The sequence below is a fragment of the Sinocyclocheilus anshuiensis genome, unplaced genomic scaffold, assembly GCF_001515605.1.
Source record: "Sinocyclocheilus anshuiensis isolate Anshui unplaced genomic scaffold, SAMN03320099.WGS_v1.1 scaffold306, whole genome shotgun sequence".
NCBI lineage: Eukaryota > Metazoa > Chordata > Actinopteri > Cypriniformes > Cyprinidae > Sinocyclocheilus > Sinocyclocheilus anshuiensis.
In genome coordinates, this window is record NW_015544175.1 from 2714625 (window position 1) to 2722008 (window position 7384).

The following is a 7384-nucleotide window of genomic DNA, read 5'->3' on the forward strand; positions in this document are numbered from 1 at the left end:
CTTAAGTTGACTTCATCCTGAAGAAAACATTGTGGTGCTTTCAAAACATTGTGACCTGGCATGTCAGTCAGTCAACCAGTGTGAATTTGGGCCTGCACTATCTGTTTGTCTAAACCAACGTAGTAAGGACAAGGCAGAGGTGGTTGATGTGTTTTTTAAAGTCATTATTTTTGCAGTATCTTTATTTGCACAGAAATTACACACTTCATCTGTAAAGTCTAGGTCTTACAACAACAATGCCAACAAACCAGTGTTGTTAATGTTAGCTAAAACTAAAACTATTAAAAAAAAAATTCGTCAATTGAAATAAAGCGAATACAAAATATAAATATTAGATGAATAAACTTAAGAAAATTAGAAATGTTACTTTGGCAACCAACTGACATAAAATAGGTTTATGTTGAAGCACTAAAATTACTAAAATTGAAATGAAAAAGTACAAAAAAAACAATATATTAACAAATACTATAATAGAATATAAACAATACTAAAATGAGACTGAAACATGAAAATTCAAAGGGTTAATGTTTGGATGGTTAGCATGGCACCGTTACCCCCTACAGGTGGATATCATAATTACACCACTTGGAAAAATGCATTTCAAAATTAGCAGTTTTCTGACAAAATAAAATGCTTTGCAACATTTTTCCCAGTATTTCATTGTAGAATAGTCAATGCTTTACCAGTGTCCAATTCCTTTTTGTAGGGCTCTTAATACTGACTTGTAGTGACCATCTCAGAATAGTTGGTAGTAAAGGTCTTGAGACTGTTCTCATTGCAAGTATCTATAAAGGTATTCTGATGAAGAACTTATCAACTCAAATAAACAGACATAACATTGATTATGATCATCAAAATGAGTGCTGCCACAATCTTGCAGCTGTTTCTTAAAATAGGCGTCTGATTGTGTTGACCACTATACAGCGCATAGGTGTGTGTGTGTGTTTTGTTGAGAGATATGGCAATCTTCCAGCTCAAGCATTATCATCCACCCAGTTAGTATCATATCTGCTGAGGTCAGACCTGCTGTAGAATCCGGTTGATTTGAACTGCACACTGAGCCCTCAACAGCTGTCTCTCCTTTGCTCACTGTGGATGTTTATATGTGTGATGACAGTGATAACAGCTTGCATGGTGACTTAGATGTTGTAGGAATGTGCTTTTGGTGCATGTCTTGATGGCAAGTAGAGGAATATGTCCTACAGTGCTGTCTTCTGTTCCTATAGCTTGACTATAGAGCTTAGTGCTAGCAATGCCACAGTCATGGCCCATGGGTTTGATTCACGGGTTACACACATACTAATAAAGTCATTATATGCATCACGATGGTTGACTAGTCAATTAGTGAGATTGATTAGTTAAAGATATTAAAATTTTCTGGCCTATTAATACCGATGAGTCACTTTTTTTTCATATAGATAATCAATGGCAGATAATGGCAGTCTAAATAAAAATTCTAATTCTAAAAGGTAAATTTGAATTGATGCTAGTGAATTTGTCCAATATATATATATAGTTTAGTTATGAAACTCTAGATGACACAGGCTGATGGTTGTTAATGTAACTGATGATATTCAGAGAGATAAACGACTTGGCACAAGCTGATTGGTTCATGCTGCATATGCAGCCAATGAGCTTACCACCTTGCATTTATATGGCTGGCTAGCATTCACTAGATATTCCTGCAGCGCGCTTTCAGAGTTTCTCTGAAACCCTCCACCTTCCCCAGTTCCACCTGTATAGATCTGCAACGGGTTATTTTATATGCTATTTGTGCAGCAGCAGTATGTCTTAAATACTCACGGCACCGTATCGCCGTATGCATTGGCAGTAGCAAGTCCTTGCATCAGCAACAATAATCTACAACTACAGCAATAACCAACAGCAGCAGCAATTCAGCAGCAGCAGCGTAGCAGATCTATTCCGCCAAGACCAAATACATTGATATTGTCATATCCATCACCATGCTAAAATCTTCTACATGCATGCACAGTTTTAAGGCAGCTTTAATCGCCTTTTTGGTAACTTCATGACTTAACTGACCACGACATTGCATGCACTTTAGTTTATTTCGCTCTCTGTCACTCTCTCGTCTGAAACGTCTCCCGTTCTCAGTCGTTCTGCGACTGAATAAATGCACTTCTTGTCAAGTGAAAAAGTGACAGAAGCAGCAGCCATTTGTCATTTGCACTTATATATTCTTGCTCTTTTGTTAGTTTTTGACTGCTTTGGATAAAAGCGTCTGCTAAATGACTAAATGTAAATGTAAATGTACAGTATGTACAGATATTAATTTTGAGTTATGCTAAAGATTATATTGAATTGTTAAAAAAAATGAAGAAAAAAAACCCTAAAGTAACCTAAAACCTAAAGTATACACATTTTTTCTTCATTTTTTTGAATTAAGAATTTAAATTATACATTTAAAATTAGCGATCAATTAAGTGATTAATCATTAATGTAAATACATAGAGACCATTTGAATTCACATTTTTAAAATCACATTAAAAGTACACTGTATAAATTTTACTTAATTTTTAAGTAATGTACTGTTTATACTGTATTATACTGTATATACTATATTAATCGAAAATTGATAAGATAATCGCTTAAATTATTAACAACAATTAATTGATCATTGATTAATCATTTACATTCCCGTATAGATAGTTTTCATCTTCTTCTCTAGATTTCTTCTGATTAGCCAAATAGATGTTGAAAATATGTAGTTTTGCACATCTACTGTATATGAAGTTATGCCTTGAATGTGTTTTAAAAGCGTCTGTCAAATGAATCCAGGTTAATTAGACAAACACTGAATGATGCTTCACATTCACTCCACTGTTGTTTGCACCATCCTGCATATTCAGGCATTAGATTCCGCTGTTCACATTTAATAGGTTCAGATACTCTGATATAATAGGCTGTACCTGGATGAAGAATCCATGACCTTTGCATTGTTAAATGGCCTGCATTAGGAGCAGCATGACGGGGATAGTGTAGACTGGCTGAGACGGAGCAGAGGCTGGCATCAGCTTGTGCTCTGATTACACAGGCTTTTAGTGGCTGGACCCTGTCTGCAGGGTGTTTCTGTGATCGTGCAGTTTGCCTCACACTCTACATCAGTTTAATTCATCAGCTGTGTAAGGGCAGGTTGTCTCTCTCACTCTTGCATTCTCACAGGTAGTCTCTCTCACCTTCTATTTTGCTCTTCTCACTCATTTACTTTTATTAATTTAGCAAATCTATTTATCTAAAGTGATTTTTTTTAAACTACAGAGACAGTCACCCTGGAGCAGGTTGGTCACAATGGTAGCTAATGAATCAGGTTTCAAACCCACAATGTTTCTGGTACCATCACAGATCTTTAACCAAGACTGCCCTGTCCTCTAAAGCAGTTTTGAAAGTGTGTTCTTAGATTAAATGGTCTTAAATTTGTCATTACTTTGGTGTCATAATTATTTAAAGTATGTTTACAGTATGTATCCATACATACACAAGGAATTTCACCCAAATATGAAAATTTGATTGTCAATGACTTAATGACATATTCATTCTTTCCTCTTTAAAACACAAAAGGAGATGTTAGGAAGAATGTCTGAGCTGCTCTGTTACATACAGAAAAAGTGGATAGATATTTATACTGTCATGCTCAAAGCGTATACTACCATTTCAATTCAGTTCGATTCACGTTTATTTGTATAGAGCTTTTCACACAAAAAATCATTGCAAAGCAGCTTCACAGAAAACGAAAGTTACTACGTTATATTTAGCTTATCAGTGGTGGTGACTATGTCAAGGTGATGTCCATATGGCAGAAATGTACAGTTAAAATCATGCAGTTAGTTAATGACGTATTCAAACAAATGGTGAACACTATTAACAGCAATGACTATATGTTGCGATCAAATTAATAGCAAAATCTGGTAGTTTTGCATGTTGGTTCAGGGTTTTCGTCATCTGAGGTCCTCGGAGGGGTTGGCACCATTTCTATGATTGGGGTCGGTAAGTTTTTCTACATGTTTTTTAAAAGACATATCTTATACTCACCAAGGCTGCATTTATTTGATCAAAAACAGTACAGTAAAAACAGTAATATTATGAAAAATTGCATATTTTTATATTTTTAATAAACAAATTAAATAATTGTTTTCTATTTTAATATATTTTAAAATGTAATTTATTCCTGTAATGGCAAAGCTGAATTTTCAGCAGCCATTACTCCAGTCTTGTCACATGATCCTTCAGAAATCATTCTAATATGCTACTTTTTTTGTGCTTAAGTAACATTCCTGATTATTATATATGTTTGAAATGGAAATCTATGGTATCATTATAAATGTCTTTGCTGTCATGCAACTTCATGCAACCTTGCTGGCTAAAAGTATTATTTTCTTTAAAAACAAACTATACTGACCCCAACCTTGAAATGTAGTGTGTTACACACAAATTGTATGATTCTTTACTTTTATGATACTTTTTGGAACTTATAAACTACCATCCACTTTCCATATGGAAAAGAGCAGATCAAACAGTCTACCTAACATCTCCTTTTGTGTTTCACAGAAGAAAGAACAATTATTTGGAGAGAGTAAATTATGGCAGATTTGTAATTTTTTGTTTCCTTTAACACAACTAATTTACTGTAAAACTAAGTTATAAAAAACACATTTAAGCTGATACAATTTTCTACATTGTCTTGAATATGGCAAATTACTGTTCATCTCCTTTATGTATTCATCAGAGAATAACAGATACTTGGATCTTGACCAGGGGGCATTCCCATGTGATAGCATGTCTCCTGACAAAGTACACATGTGAAGATCTATTTCTACATTCGGATGTGCTTGGATCCAAAAGAAATAAAAAGAAGAATATTAATGTAATGTGAAAGTTGAGAATACAGTCATGCCCTAGATAGTTACTAAAAAAAACCTCTCTTTTACATAACAAAACATTTCATAACCTGCCAGATTTGCACGGAAGAACTTAGGGAGCTGCCTCAGCTCTCCAGTTCTTCATGACTTGCACTTTGTTTGTTTTCTTCTGCTCTCCTCTACTTTGGTGAAGGGCAAGGCCATATGGAGCAGAAGGACCAGCCCCATGAGAGAATCATTTTGCATGTGTGCAGGGTACATCACAGTGTGCATTACTTCCTGTCTCCTCTCTCTCTTCTAAACCCAGTGCCAGTCTGGCAGGGCCTTATGACCGGACCTATGCTAACCCAGAGGGTTTATGCTTTCTGAAGGAGTTTGACAATGTGTGAACTCTTTGATATATGAGAGTACGCTGCATCTTCACAGGGTGGTGCTGTGTTCGATCATTTGATTTTTCAGTAAATTTAAACATCCAGTAAATTTAAAACTTTCCAGTATTTAAAATCCTTAAAACCAGATACATTTACTTGAGAAGCATGAGGTATTAAAGGGATAGGTCACCCAAAAATGAAAATTCTGTCATCATTTACTCACCCTCCACTTGTTCAACTGTATGAGTTTCTTTCTTGTGTTCAATACAGAAGAAGATATTTTGAAGAATGTTGGTAACTAAACAGTTGACGGTAGCCATTGTCATCCAGAGTATGGAAAAAAATACTATGGAAGTCAATGGCAATATTATTATGGCAAAGCAAGACAAAAAACTGATTAAGCAAATAATTAATTAATTAATGAATTAAGTCATTCATTCATTCATTCATTCAATATTTGACTTGCATTATTTAAAATCTTTTAGCATTTTTATATTTAATGTATTTTTTGTGCATAACCAAATAAAGTTAAATGGATCTTACAGGATTGTGTTTAGCATAAACATGATGTTATGTGATGACATTTGGACACTCTTGTCCTGTAAAAGATGAAGAAGAGTGTAAAGCAAGAAGATGAAAAACATCTTTTCTCAATAGCAGATTCTGGGAAATTCTGGGAAAACACCTCATCTGTCTCTATAGAGTACTATAAGATATTCAACTCCATCATTAACCTTCTTGAACCCCCTGAAACACACATAATGTCTTGGTGGGGACTTTCCATTGACTTATTTTGCTTTTATACTGAGCTAATGACATTTTCTATCATCCATCCCAATCCCTAAACACACAAACATTTCTGCATGTTTATATTTTTAAAAAGACATTATTTAGCATGTCCTCATGGATTGGACTGGTTCAAACAAAATAATTTTTGTCTTTGTCTGCTCCCCACTATGTAAGTGATTTCAGCTTTTGCTGTCGTTGTGGCACATTTGGTACACACTCACACACTCTTTTCTCTCATTTGGTGAAAACTATGAGAATCTTATTTCCGTCTTTGAGCATGGCATCTGTTCCTAAGTGCTCAGAATTTATTATTAGCTTAGTTCAGCTCTGCCATCACATTCCAGTGATTCCATTGTTTAATATTTAGCAGTCAAATAACTCTACACTCAAATGTGAGGTTAGATAACGTTTAAAGGGGTCATATGACGTTGCTAAAAAGAAGATTGTTGTGTATTTGATGTAATGCAATGTGTTTATGCGGTTTAAGTTTCAAAAAACACATTATTTTCCACATAATGTACATTATTGTTGCTCCTCTATGCCCCGTCTTTCTGAAACGCGTAAATTTTTACAAAGCTCATCGTTCTGAAAAGCGATGAGTGTGCTCTGATTGGCCAGCTATCCAGTGCGTTGTGATTGGCTGAATACCTCAAGCGTGTGATGGAAATGTTACGCCCCTTTAACATACTGTGATGCCATCTCCCAGCACGACGAAACAAAACCAATAAAACCCATTACAAACGAGGCATTTGTTGCATCGAGTGGGGACATAATTACTGATTATAATGACTTATACTGTCTTTTTACGCGTTGCGTTGCATCGCGCAGTGTAAACATAAAACCATGTCTGCATTTGTGATCGGAGAAACGACAAACAACAAGCGCTACTCTACACTGCTCAAAACTCGCGTTTGAATCATCAGTGGCAAATTCTTTAAATATGAAAACTTACTTACAGTCTGTGAGTCAGAACAGACGGCATTGTAGTCTACTCTCCCATCGGAATATTTAGGTTGAACTGATCCGGAACAGTGTTGTAAATACAACTTAACCACTGATTTCTAGTCGTGTCCTCTTTTGAGACCAAACAAAGTAGTTTCGCTTTCACAACGAAACGGCTGGCGGATTCGACGAAGGAGCGTCCGGCGGGCTTGCGGCAACCATGTGTGACGACCCGGGGCTGGACTCCGCTTCGTCCACGGTGAAAGCCGATCCAGTGATCGACAGCGCGAAGTTGACGTATTTCCTCAGCGAACAGCATGGATCAGCTCCAGGCATGACGAAGCGGATATCGTCCTCTTTTGGAAGGCCAAACAAAGTAGTTTCGCTTTCACAACGAAACACACA

At 36.0% G+C, this 7384-nt stretch overlaps 1 protein-coding gene across 1 annotated transcript in view; it reads left to right on the plus strand.

Moving 5' to 3' along the window:
• LOC107696189 (visinin-like protein 1) overlaps positions 1-7384 on the plus strand; it is a 28572-nt gene that overhangs the window by 18311 nt on the left and 2877 nt on the right. The gene's annotated exons all lie outside the window — the stretch shown is intronic.